Source organism: Equus quagga, chromosome 15 (assembly GCF_021613505.1).
Source record: "Equus quagga isolate Etosha38 chromosome 15, UCLA_HA_Equagga_1.0, whole genome shotgun sequence".
Taxonomy (NCBI): domain Eukaryota; kingdom Metazoa; phylum Chordata; class Mammalia; order Perissodactyla; family Equidae; genus Equus; species Equus quagga.
Window position 1 is genome coordinate 35178725 of NC_060281.1, and position 12991 is coordinate 35191715.

General features: G+C 37.2%; 1 pseudogene; it reads right to left on the reverse strand.

The window, feature by feature from the left end:
* Nucleotides 1-5971: 5971 nt before the first annotated feature.
* On the reverse strand, nt 5972-6867 carry LOC124227423 (olfactory receptor 1361-like; annotated as a pseudogene).
* Nucleotides 6868-12991: the final 6124 nt, after the last annotated feature.

Here is a 12991-nt window from a genome sequence, read left to right on the forward strand (position 1 = left end):
AGGAGGCTGGTGGTGAAGATTTTCTTTGGACTTTGCCAGTCTCCTTTGGGATGTCTGCCAGGATTGGTTGGGGAGGAACAACTTTGTTCCATTCTGATGTTTCTCTCTGTAAAACGTTCTGTAGCTACTCTAAAAATGAAGATGGTAGAGCAACAATTTTCAAATGCTAACTTAAAAAGTTTACATTTATCTTTTATTATTTCTTTATTAAAAAGCCTATGGATATTTAATATGGAAAATAGATATATAAAAATAACAACTCAAAACATATCTACAATATGGGCTACTTTGTGTGCATGTGTATATGTATATAAATATAAATATATACTTGTTGGTTCATGGAAGTTTGTAATCTGGGTTTCCACTGAATATTATGTCTTGAACACCTTTCTATTTCAACAAGTATGTGCTTATTTATTATTCTGGGCTTTGTAGTATGGTGAAGCATGATTTGTTAAAATGATCTTCTATTGTGTGAATTTTTACTTGTATTCAATTCTTTACCATATGTAGTTTACATCTAGATTTTCCTATAAAAAATTCTTAGGAGTTGAATTGCCAGGTCTAAGAATATGCATATTAAAAATGTTAAAAATGAATTCATTTTATATATTTATTTTTAACTTCTATATCATAGAAAATTTCAAACATCCACAAAAGTAGAGGAAATATGTAAACTCCCACATAGCTGTCATTCAGTTTCAACATTAACATTTGTCATTCCTGTCTCAATTACCTATAGCTCCTTGTTTTCTTGAAAATTTTAGAGCAAATTCCAGATGTTGTGTAAATATTATGTAAGTTGTATAAGTATGTATTACATAAGCAGTATTTAATATGCCCTCTGATTGATAAAGATAATTTAATAAAAAACATGCTGACCCTCCCATTATGATACTTAAGACAGTTATCAATATTTCCTCCATGTCGTCTAACACATAATCTGTGTTCAAATCTCCAATTATCCGTAAGTAAATTCTTAAAATTAGGATGCAAATAGCATTCACATGATGGATTTTATTATGTTTCTTAGCGCCTTATTTCAGAGTAGTCCCCTTCCCCTCTTTTTTTCACACCCTTAATTTATTGGAGAAATCTGGTTATCCTGTAGAATGTTCCATATTCTAAATTAGACTGATTGCTTACTTATGGTTTTATTTAACTTCTATTCCTATATCTTGTCTTTAACAAAAACTTGTTTTGTGTTAGTCTCAGTCTATCGATAGTGATGCTATAGCTAGGAATGCCTGAGGCACTCTTTTGGGCTTGTACTTGTGGTGAGCCCCCGCAGACGTTTGCCTGACTGGAGCCAATGTTGTGGCTGGACTGGCCCTTGTGGTTCTTATTACGATTGTAAGACAGCTCAGCAACAGCCATCAGGGAACTTTGAAAAAACAGGGTTTATTAATCATAGGTCCTGGGGGGTCCATGGCATGCCTGGAGCCACACTGAGAAGTCTTAGGTAGACTAGAGAGACAGCATGGACCTAGGGCTCTCCTGTTATTGGGGTTGAGGGTGAAGTGCCTGGGGTTTTGAGGGTTCACTATTTATTGTTGAATTTAAAACTTAATAGCAGGAATTAAACAGTGAGAAAGGAAAAGCAGGGTCACTTACACAGTCTGTTATCTAAGTCACCCAGGACTTTATAAAAGGGAAAATTCATGGGTGGGATGACCTGGCTTTTTATCTGGTTGTGTAGTTGACAATATGTTTTGAGATGGATGTTTTTGAAAGGATGCCTTGACAATCAAAAGCTTAACGTCAGGCACTTACATTGCAATCAAAAAACCTAACTGCCCAGCATTTACATGGCAAAACTGATATTTAGATAGAAGCTTGATTGGGTCTTTGTTAACTTTTTAGCAGAATATCACAAAGTGCTGCATTATTTCTATCGCATCATCTCATGAAGCACAGCATGTTTGCCTGTCCCACTTTTAGTGATGCTATTTATCCTACTGACTACTGGGTTCATGTGGTGTCAGTCTGATCCATGTGTTATTCTGTTCCCAATCAACCTTTCACCAGATATTTTTAGCATCCATTGATGAAAGTTGATGATTAATTCCTAAAATGATTTAGCTCTTTGAACATATTTTCTTTTAATGTTTAAATACATTTGTAAATTGCTGTTGTAAAATCTTCACCTGTAAATTCCTACTTCTGGGCTACATCAAGTTTGGTTTTTATTCACCACCATCTTTTTGAATATTGATGACATTTTTCCATCTCTTTGTATGACTAAAAATTTTTAACGGAATACAGGTCAATATAGAAACTCTGAATTTTGTTATCTTCATCAGAAGAATATTAAGTTTTTTTTCTAGCAGACATTTCAAATCAGGAAATATTACCTTGAACATGAGTAGGTTTGGTTTTGTGCTTTGGTAGTATGGATTTGTGGAAAACACAACGTGCTTTACAAACCTCTCTACTTAACATGAATCCCCCTCCAAATTCTCTTTTCCTGGTGGGCATAGCCAGGGCTTAGTTTTAGTCTGTGTTAGGCCTGGTCTAGAGCATGCCTTACTCCTGCTCTAGACCTGGCCTAACTCAGGAATGTGTTTTTTACTGGGCTTTAAGTGTCTCATGTTGATGACAGGGGTATTAATGAGGTGTTAATGGGATTTCCCCATTTTAGCAGAGCCAGAACAACACACTCTCCTGGTACTGCTCTTCCCCAAGCCCTGCTCCACTTCTAGTGTCTGTTTCATTTCAATCCTATAGAAACTTCTCTCTGATAAGTCTCAAATTGTCTTTCCCTTTACATCGACAATCTGGCTGTCAGTCACAGCTCACAGACCCCTTACCCTTTTCACATTTATCTTTAGGTCTCTTCTAAACAGAGAGATCTCTCCTCTCTGATTCCCTATCCCTATCTTATCCCTATCCCTATCCTATTCCCTATCCTATCCAACTTTCAGTTTCTTCTGATGCCCCAAACTCTGATTTCTCCTTTCTCAGATCAGTGGGATTGCCTGTGTGTTGATTCACAACCTCAGGAGTTCCCTAGGTGAAATTTGAAACTGGCCCTGTACATGGAGGGCAGTGAGAGACTGAAGAAAGAAACAGGGCACTACAGATTGGTAGGTGGTGGTTTTAACAAGCAAGCGAACTCACATACAAGACTTGTCTTGGATAGCCACAAGATGAATAGATCTCCACATCTGTCTGCCAGAATCTTAAAAATTTGCATAGAGGCCTTAACAGCTTCAATCAGGTACGTAGTCCAGATGATCTCAACAACACATTACTTTTTCAAGGCTGCATGCTTGAAACAGCTCCTAATGTGGCAATGATGGGCAGAACATACATTCCAAGTATACAGGATGTGGTATGGGGCCTTGGATTGCCTGGGTCCAGCTTGCAGTTCAACCAGCAATCACTTCCTTTCAATGACCTCTTCCAATATTATGGTTCTCTGCTTGCAATTCATTTCTTTGTGCCATAGTTAGGAGATTGTCCTCAAGTGGAGAACTGAGTGATTGTGTGGCTCATCTTGTGAGCTTTCCTCTTTCAGGGATCACGATCTTGTATACCTGCCTGAGCAATTGACCCTTATATTTTGCCCTGTTTTACAGTTACTTAGTTATGATGGGAGGATACTCCAGTATCAGTTAGTCCATCATGTCCAGAAGTAGAAGTGTTTCATATTTTGAAAAATGGTTTTATTATGGTAAATATCTTATTAAAGTGTTATTATAATAAATTATGCCCCTTAATCTAAGTTTTTCATTGGTGAATGCTGATCATTCTCTTTAGTGCTTCTCACAATGCTTTCTTTATGGTAGTTGCTCAATGCATACTTTCAGAATTTGATTAAATTATATTGAATGACCATGAAAAAAATGTGAGTGAGAAAAATTGTGGTAGTGATGATGGTGGACAGGTATGAGAAGTGCTTAGTGATAGTTATTGTCAATTCCTTCTTCCAAAATCCCAGGTCACAACTGTGGATGTTTATAAATGCTACCCAAAGTAGCAAGATGCCCAGGCAGAAATATATATATATATTTCCACTGAATATTATACTGAATATTGTAAGGTGTATATATATATATATACACCTTAGATTCAGGTGCATGACTCCAGAAAGGGAGTTCTTGCATTCCTTCTCATGAGGGAAACTATCTGTATCTATATGCTTTCCCTTATCTCCATTTGTTATCCCTTGGGACCTTCTCTGTATCCCTATGCTTTCCTTTATATTCATTTGTTATCCTCAGGCCAGTTAAATTTGAGCTTTTGTTCCTGTCCTCAGGAATCCTATTATATATCCTCTAATTAAGCACTGAATGAACTTTGTATTACATCTTAAACTGCTACTGATGGTCTGGATTATTGTTACTGTCACTGGGATCCTGACCCCTTATTGGATTTTTTTTTCTGAGCGAGATTGGCCCTGAGCTAAAATCTGTTGCCAGTATTCTTCTTTTTTGTTGAGGAAGATTCACCCTAAGCTAACATCTGTGCCCATCTTCCTTTATTTTGTATGTGGGTTGTCGCCATAGCATGGCTGATGTGTGGTGTAGGTCTGTGCCCAGGAACTGAACCTGTGAACCTGGGCTGCCCAAGTGGAGCATGCTGAACTTAACCACTAGGCCATAAGACTGGCCTACCTTATTGGATTTTTGAACTCTGTTACTCACCTCTACAACTCACCAAGGCTGGCTTACCTTAGATATACTGTTGTTTGTGGCATAGAGTATTCAGCTGAAGGATGGACATTCAGAGAAAAAGAAAAAATATTTGTCATCACAAGCTCCTAGGGAATGGGAAAGACTGCTTGTAGGACCAGAAGTTACATTAACTTGGATTATTCAGTCAATAATCTTTCACTTGAAAGTAATTTTCTGAAGAATGCTGTAAGAAGGAAGTCATTAGGTTACAATTTGAAAGAGAATACTAACTTCTAGATGATCCAGGAAGAAAATGTGAGCTGAACATAGATGCAGATGCCGAACAGAAAATGCAGTCTGAGAATCTCAGGGGAACTCTTACTAAGTTAGAGCTCTATCTAATCCATGAATCTAGCTTTTGCTCTGAATAGAATGTATCATCAGGTATTTAATCAAACCTTATAAGGCACATTGTACAAGATTAATTACAGGTAATGGTTCAAATAAATGCAATACACAGTCTCTGATTTTACATATATATGATATATATAGAAATACAAGCTGGATATATAGTGACAGAACTTGTAAGAGTGCATTTTCTTTATAATGCAATGCAAAAAATTCTTTGCATCACTCTTTGACAGTATATGTCTGAAAGAAGAATCCACTCATTGAATGACACATAGAACATTTTATTTTTGTAGAATAAAATTTACATAGAAAATATATTCTTGCTCTATTACAAAGCAAAGAGTATTCAAAAAATTATCCTACTTTCAGCTACCTTCCAATTTTCAGTCACAGCTCAGAACTTCCCTAGAAACTCTCAAACATGGCACAAATGTACAAATATAAAAAATATTTTGAAAAACGAGAGATTAAAAGGGGAAAATCGTACACAACATCTTCCTACTCTTTTACTAATGATGAGGGTACTGGTAGTTTGATGAAGATAGTATTGAACGTAGTAATTTGTATGATGACTTTGATGATAACAAAGATGATATTGGCTATAATAAAGCTGATGGTGAGGATTTTCATTATTAAACCATTGATAGAAAAGGAAATGGTGATCACAATGGTGTTAGTGGTGGCAACAGATGATCAGTTTGAATATTTGTGTTGGAAGGTAAGTTAAAGAATAGCTAATCCAATCCACCCTTAGGTGTATATATCAAAATCCCCACCTGGACTGGGACCTAGAATCTAGTTGTCCTGATTTTTATTTAGTATTCTTTCCAATAGATCACGTGATGCTCTGCGACAGCCTTGGTGTTAGCTGACTCACTATGTACACGTGTTGGTGTGGTGGGAGTGATTTTTCCCAAAGTGCTTGTTGATGGGGATTATCCCTAATCCCCAAAACTGTCTATGCTCAGAACCCTTTTTAATGAACCTTTCACATCCTTATTTCTCAGACAATAAATGAAAAGGTTGAGAGGGGGAGTTACCAGGGTATACATGACAGTAGCAACCAGCTCCCCAGAGGAGTGAGAAGTTGAAGATTTCAGGTAATGGCAAAGACTGTGCTGTAGAAAAGGATGACCGCTGAGATGTGGGAGCTGAATGTGGCCAGGGTTTTCCTTTTCCCCTTTGCTGATGGAACCCTAGCTACAGCATGGAAAATATGAAGATGAAGAGGAGATGGTGAGTCCCATCAGAGCCACCATCAGTCCTCACTGAGGTGGGCCCAGAGCAAGAAAGCCATAAGAGTGGCCCAAAATCACAGAAAAAGTGGGGAATCTCTTGATTAATAAAGGATAGTCAAGATAGCAACAGGATTTGGATCAGAGAGTTGGAGTGGGCCGCTCCCCATGACCGCCCATTAGCAGCCCACATCTGCAAGGAATTATTAGAAGTGGATAGTGCAGAGGATGGCAGATGGTGGCATAGTGGTTGATTGCCATGGAAGTCAAAAACAGATTGTCCATATTAGCAAAAATAGCCAAGAAATATAGTTGGGCCAGACATCCAGAGAAGGAGATGGATTTGTTACTGGTCCACAAATCCTCCAGCATTTGGGGGCTGTGGTGGAAGTAAAGCAGAGATCTACCAGGGAGAGCTGGCTGAGGAAGAAGTACATGGGAGGGTGGAGGCAGATGTCAGCACCAATAGCCAGCAAAAGTAGCAAGCTCCCTAGGAGGCTCAGCAAGTAGAGGGCCAGGAAGAGACCAAATCAGAACTGCTGTTTCTCTGGGTCACTGGACAGCCCTGAGAGGACGAGGTCAGGAGTCTTGTTGCAGTTCATTTTGGGACTAGATGTGCTGCAAGGAAGAAATCAGCTTGAAGAGAATTCACTCACTGTCAAGAACTGAGGTGGACAGTAATTGGTTCCTGTCTCTTGCAATGGGTTTCCCTTGTACCTTCACTGTGAGGAATGGATAAAACACTAAAATAGCAATGAGAGAGACAAGAGTTGGACTTCATAAAGGATGACCAAAATAAGGTGGCAGAAAGATGAAAGAATAAAGGGAAGAACAGAGGCTTCCTGGAGTTCTTACAGTGTAAAGAGTTCTCTTAATTCTTATCCCTCTAGGAACAGGACCAGACAAGGATGACCACTTTCACCACTCTTATTTAACATAGTATTGGTAATCTTAACCAGAGCAATCAGGAAAGAAAAAGAAATAAAAGGGATCCAAATTGGAAAGGAAGAAGTGAAACTGTCACTATTTGCAGATGATATAATTTTATATATAGAAAACTCTAAAGAATCCACTAAAAAACTCTTTGAAATAATAAATGAATGTGATAAAGTTGCAGGATACAAAATCAAAAGACAAAAATAAGTCGTGTTACTATACACTAACAATGAAGTAGCAGAAAGAAAAGTTAAGAATAAAATCCCATTTACAATTGCAACAAAAAGAAAAAAATACCTAGGAATAAACCTAACCAAAGAGGTGAAAGATCTGTACACTGAAAACTCTAAAACATTGTTGAAAGAAATTGAAGAAGACACAAAAAAATGGAAGGATATTCCATACTCTTGGATTGGAAAGAATTAAAATAGTTAAAATGACCATAGTTCCTAAAGCAATCTACAGATTCAACACAATCCCTATCAACATTCCAACAACAATTTTTCACAGAACTAGGACAAAGAATCCTAAAATTTATATGGAACAACAAAAGACCCCAAATAGTCAAAGCAATCTTGAGGGAAAAGAACAAAGCTGGAGGTATCACACTCTCTGATTTCAAAATATACTACAAAGCTACAGTAACCAAAGCAGCACCACACTGGCACAAAAACAGACATAAAGATCAATGGAACAGAACTGAGATCCCAGAAATAAACCCACACATCTATGGACAGCTGGTTTTGAACAAGGGAACCAAGAACATGCAATGGAGAAAGGAAAGTCTCTTCAATAAACTGTGTTGGGAAAACTGGACAGACACATGCAAAAGAATGAAAGTAGACCATTATCTCACACCATACACAAAAATTAACTTCAAATGGATTAAAGATTTGAATTTAAGTCCTGAAAGCATTATACTTCTAGAAGAAAACAGGCAGTATGTTCTCCAAAATTGGTCTTAGCAGCATATTTTCAAGTCGCATGTCTCACCAGACAAGGGAAACAATGGAAAAAATAGAAAAAATAAACAAATGGGACTGCATCAAACTAAAAATCTTCTGCACAGCAAGGGAAACTATCAACAAAACAAAAAGAGAATCTAACAATTGTGAGAAGATATTTGCAAACCATAGATCTGATAAGCGGTTAATATCCAAACTATACAAAGAACTCATACATCTCTGTAACAAAAAACTAACAACCCAATTAAAAAATGGACAAAAGTTCTCAACAGACATTTCTCCAAAGAAGATATACAGAAGGCCAACAGGACCATGAAAAGATGTTCAGTATCATTAACTATCAGGGAAATGCAAATCAAAACTACAATGAGATAACTCAATTCTATCAGAATAGCCATAATTAACAAGAAGGGAAACAATAAGTGTTGGAGAAGATGCAGAGAGAAGGGAACTCTCATACACTGCTGGTGGGAGTGCAAACTGATGCAGCCACTATGGAAAACAGTATGGAGATTCCTCAAAAAATTAAGAATATAACTACCATATGATCCAGCTATTCCACTGCTGGGTATTTACCCAAAGAACATGAAAACACAAATGCATAAAGATAAGTGCAGCAGTATGTTCATCACAGCATTAATCACAATAGCCAAGATGTGGAAACAACCTAGATGTGCATCAAGGGATGAATGAATAAAGAAGATGTGGTATATATATGCAATGGAATACTACTCTGCCATAAGAAACAATAAAATCCATCCATTTGTAACAACATGGATGGACCTTGATGGTATTATGCTAAGTGAAATAAATAGAGGGGGAAGCCAAATAACATTTGATCTTACTCGTAAGTAGACGATAAAAACAGCAACAAACAAACACATAGAACCAGAGATTGGATTGGTGGTTACCATATGGGAATGGGGCAGGGAGAAGGGCAAAAGGGGTGATTAGGTACATGTGTGTGGTGATGGATTGTAATTAGTCTTTGGGTGGTGAACATGATGTAATCTACACAGAAATTGAAATATAATGATGTACACCTGAAATTTATATAATGTTATAAACCAATGTTACCGCAATACAAAAAAAAGAGTTCTCTTAATTAAACTTTGCATGCGTTACAGGATGGTATAACTGCTTGTTTTTGACTCTGTTTTCATTACAAAACCATGAGGCTTTTAAGGCAAAGTCTTCATCTCAGTGCTTAGCTTAGTGCTTGATACATAGTAGTAACTCAATAAATGCTTCTACCTATATACACAGTCAGTACTCTAGTTCAAGACATTGTTGATTGATTGGAGTACTACTATTCTCCTAACTGGCTTAACATGAGTCTTTCCCCATCCAATATGTTCTCCATACTGCAGCCAGAATGATCATTTCAAAAAAGAAAATCTGATCATACCACTTCCTTGTTTAAAAATAAGTCTCCAGAAAACCATTGCTATTATGAAAAATACAAAGGTCCATACCATGTCTAACAAATTTTAATACGTTTTGACCTCAAGGTATCTCACCAGCCTCACCTTGCAGCAGCATCCACTTGTTCTTTGCTCCCCTGCAATACTGGATGCATTTCATTTCCTCACATGCACCACGTTCCTTTCCTTCACTCTGAGTCAACTCTTGCTCATTCTACCAATCCAGATCTTTTGAGGATTTCCTTAGGAAAATCATCCTTTGCCTCTTTGACTAAGGCTACCTTTCCCTTTATATGCTGTCATAGCACCTTGGTAGGTTACTATTGTTGCAATATGGAGGATGTAATTGCACTTATTTTTTAAAAAATATTTATTTAGTATTGTAGATAATGATGGTCTCTCTCACAAAGGTATGAGGTCCATCATGGTGGAGATTGAACTTGTTTTTCCTTTCCAGTGTATCTCAAGTGGTTGGCATACAAAGAACAGTAAGTATTTGTCAGAAAATGAATGAATTAATTAACGGAGAGTGAAGGCAGGAGAGCACAATATGCTGTCCTCCCCAAGTAGTCCTCTTCCATTTCAACATTTCAAGAATAAAACTTCTTTTCTCCAAAATATTGTCTTGGTATTTCTATGGACTGGATATTTCCATGGATCAGAAACATTGATTCATCCATCTTCTTCATCTCTCAAGTTTAGACTAAGGGCTGTAACTTTTATTTCCTACAAAATGTCCCTCATTTCCATCCCTTTCTCACCTTTTTAATCGTTATCCCCTTTGGACTTTCTCTAATCAACTCACTCCTACCTTATTTCATCAGCAGCTTGACTGGCTTCACTGATTCCACCCTCTAGTTACTATGATTCATATCATAAGCATCTGCCAGAAATAATAGGACTTTCTGCTTTGGGCCTGACACTCCTTTGTTTATATTCCTATAACATCTTATTTCCTATGCATCACATATATACATCTGTGCCTGGTTATCAAGAACTCCTCCATCTGTATCCATCCACTTATGAAACAGCATTTCCCATTACTCACCAATATGCAGTCTCCTCTTTCCTAGGGCTAATCACCTCATAGTTCCAAAAATGTCCTCATTTGTATCTTTACACACTTATGCCTATTAATTTTAACCTCCACTCCTAACCTGATGTCTTTCCTTCTTCACCCAAATATTATCAGGGCTTCAGGGATCATTTAAAATTTATCCTATTCCCCACCAGGAAGCTAGCCCTGAACATTCTACCCCTCATTATTTTATATCTCCTAAAATTATGATTGAATCATCTAGCCTTTAATAGGATACTGTATAAAGTTATTTTCTAAAAATTCTTGCATATAAGTCTTATTTTCTCAATTATACTATAAATTCCTGAAAGTAGGAACCATACTTTCTTTTTAAAATTTCCTTATAGCACCAGCCAAAGAGTTGAGCACATGGTTGGTCCCAAGGATTATTGTTCAATGACTGCTCTCTAATAATGAGGACATCTATTTCACATGTGTGGGAGGGAGAGAAAATGTCCTTTGTATCAACTACCCTGAAGAGATAAGTTATGTCATGCTCATCAGAAATAATTGATTACACCTGAATAAAAAAATTAAAAAATGAAAAGATTCATTTGGATCTGCTAGTAGTAAATTGTGTAAAACAGAGGATCTTCAACATCTTTTTTAGCTTGTGGAGCCTATAATCAAAGTCTTATGATGGTCTTGTGATAGGCACAGTTAAATTTTCCTTTTCCACTTATACACTCATTAACTCCTTTTTTCTAGGAACCTTTCAATATTCCAATGTTATTTGACTTAGGAAAAAGAAACATAATGTTTTCCCTCTTTATGCAAAGCATTTTTGAATACTTCAGAATAGAGATTCTCAAACTTGAGCATGCTTAAGAGTCACCTGGTGAGCCAGCTAAATTCCAGATTTCTGGGATCCACCCCAGAGATTCTGATTTAATAGGTCTGAGAACAGGACTTTGCCTCTTAACATGCTCTGACATCAGATAATTTGAATGCAGTTATCTGCTGAGTGGAATTCAAAACATGGGGTGTAATATACTCATTACCTCTATTACTCTTTCTTTCCTTTTCCCTCAATTTCTATCTTCCTATCCTTTATATTGGAAACCAGAGGATTCACCTTCTCCAATAAGATCAAGGATTCCCCCACTCCTTTATCTCTTCAGAACAACACTCCTTCAGCTCAGACAGAGCCACACCTCTCATGTTTTCAAATCTTCTCTCAAACTATGCCTTGTTGATTGTGATTGAATACTCTTATTGCTATTATATCCACCTCCAGGTAATTCATCTGGAAAATACATGGTTCACATTAGATCTCAGGACAGGTGTGGCTCAACACTGAAATCATCTAAATGCTGTTTCAACATCCTTGAATTATGAGGTTCTTTCTATTCATCTTTAAAATTTTAGCCGCAGATGGACAGATCTAGATACCCTACTGAGTCCCCATAGACTTCTCTAGCTACTGTCCCACTTCTCTTCTTTTAAAGGAAACTCTTCACAAAGCTCATTGTCTCCACTACTCATTATCCATTACTCTCCACACTCATTGTTCTGTCTTGCATCCTCTCTAGAACCCACTTCAATCAAGATTTGCTCTTATCATTCCACTGAAATTACTCTCGTCAATGTCAAAGTTCAGTTCTCGGTTTTAAGTTACTTGACCTCTCAACAGGACTTAACACATTTGATTTTTCTTTCCTTACTTCAAACAATTTATTTGTCTTGCTTTTAGGATACCTAGCACACTTTCTTGTGTTTCCAGTGATCTCATCGATTATTCTTTTTCAGTATCCTTGACTGGTTTTCCATCCTCCTCCTCCTCCTTCTTATTCACTTTTGTATCTCTCTTCTTCTTTGTCTTCCAGTTCCATTCTTATTATTTCTATAAACAGATAACTCTCAAATTATATCTCCAATTCCAACTTATTTCCTTAACTCTGGAATCATGTGTTTAACCTTCTAGTAGGTATTTCCACAATAGCAGTTTTACCATTTAGCTAATTTTCTCTATAAAGAGGTTATATCAACTTTGCATGAGTATGTGTTAAAATGTCTGGCTGGGAATAATTCCCTATCCAATATTATAAGACCAAGACCTGTTAAGTTCTGCCCATGGGTCCTGTCCCCATGTTGCAGCTCTTCATTGCCCATGGACCCTGTCCCCATGCTATTATTCGAATAAAGAAGCACTACTACCAGAACTTGAGATTCCAAGAAATCTCTCTTTCACCTCCTTGGCTTGCCAAGCCTGCATCATTTCTTCTGGTGGCCTGTATGGGCATCTTGCTTCACTGGCTTGTGAGCTGAAGTTCTAGTAAGTGCACTTTTCTTTCTTGTGCCTTTCTCTTTGTCAAGGATGGAT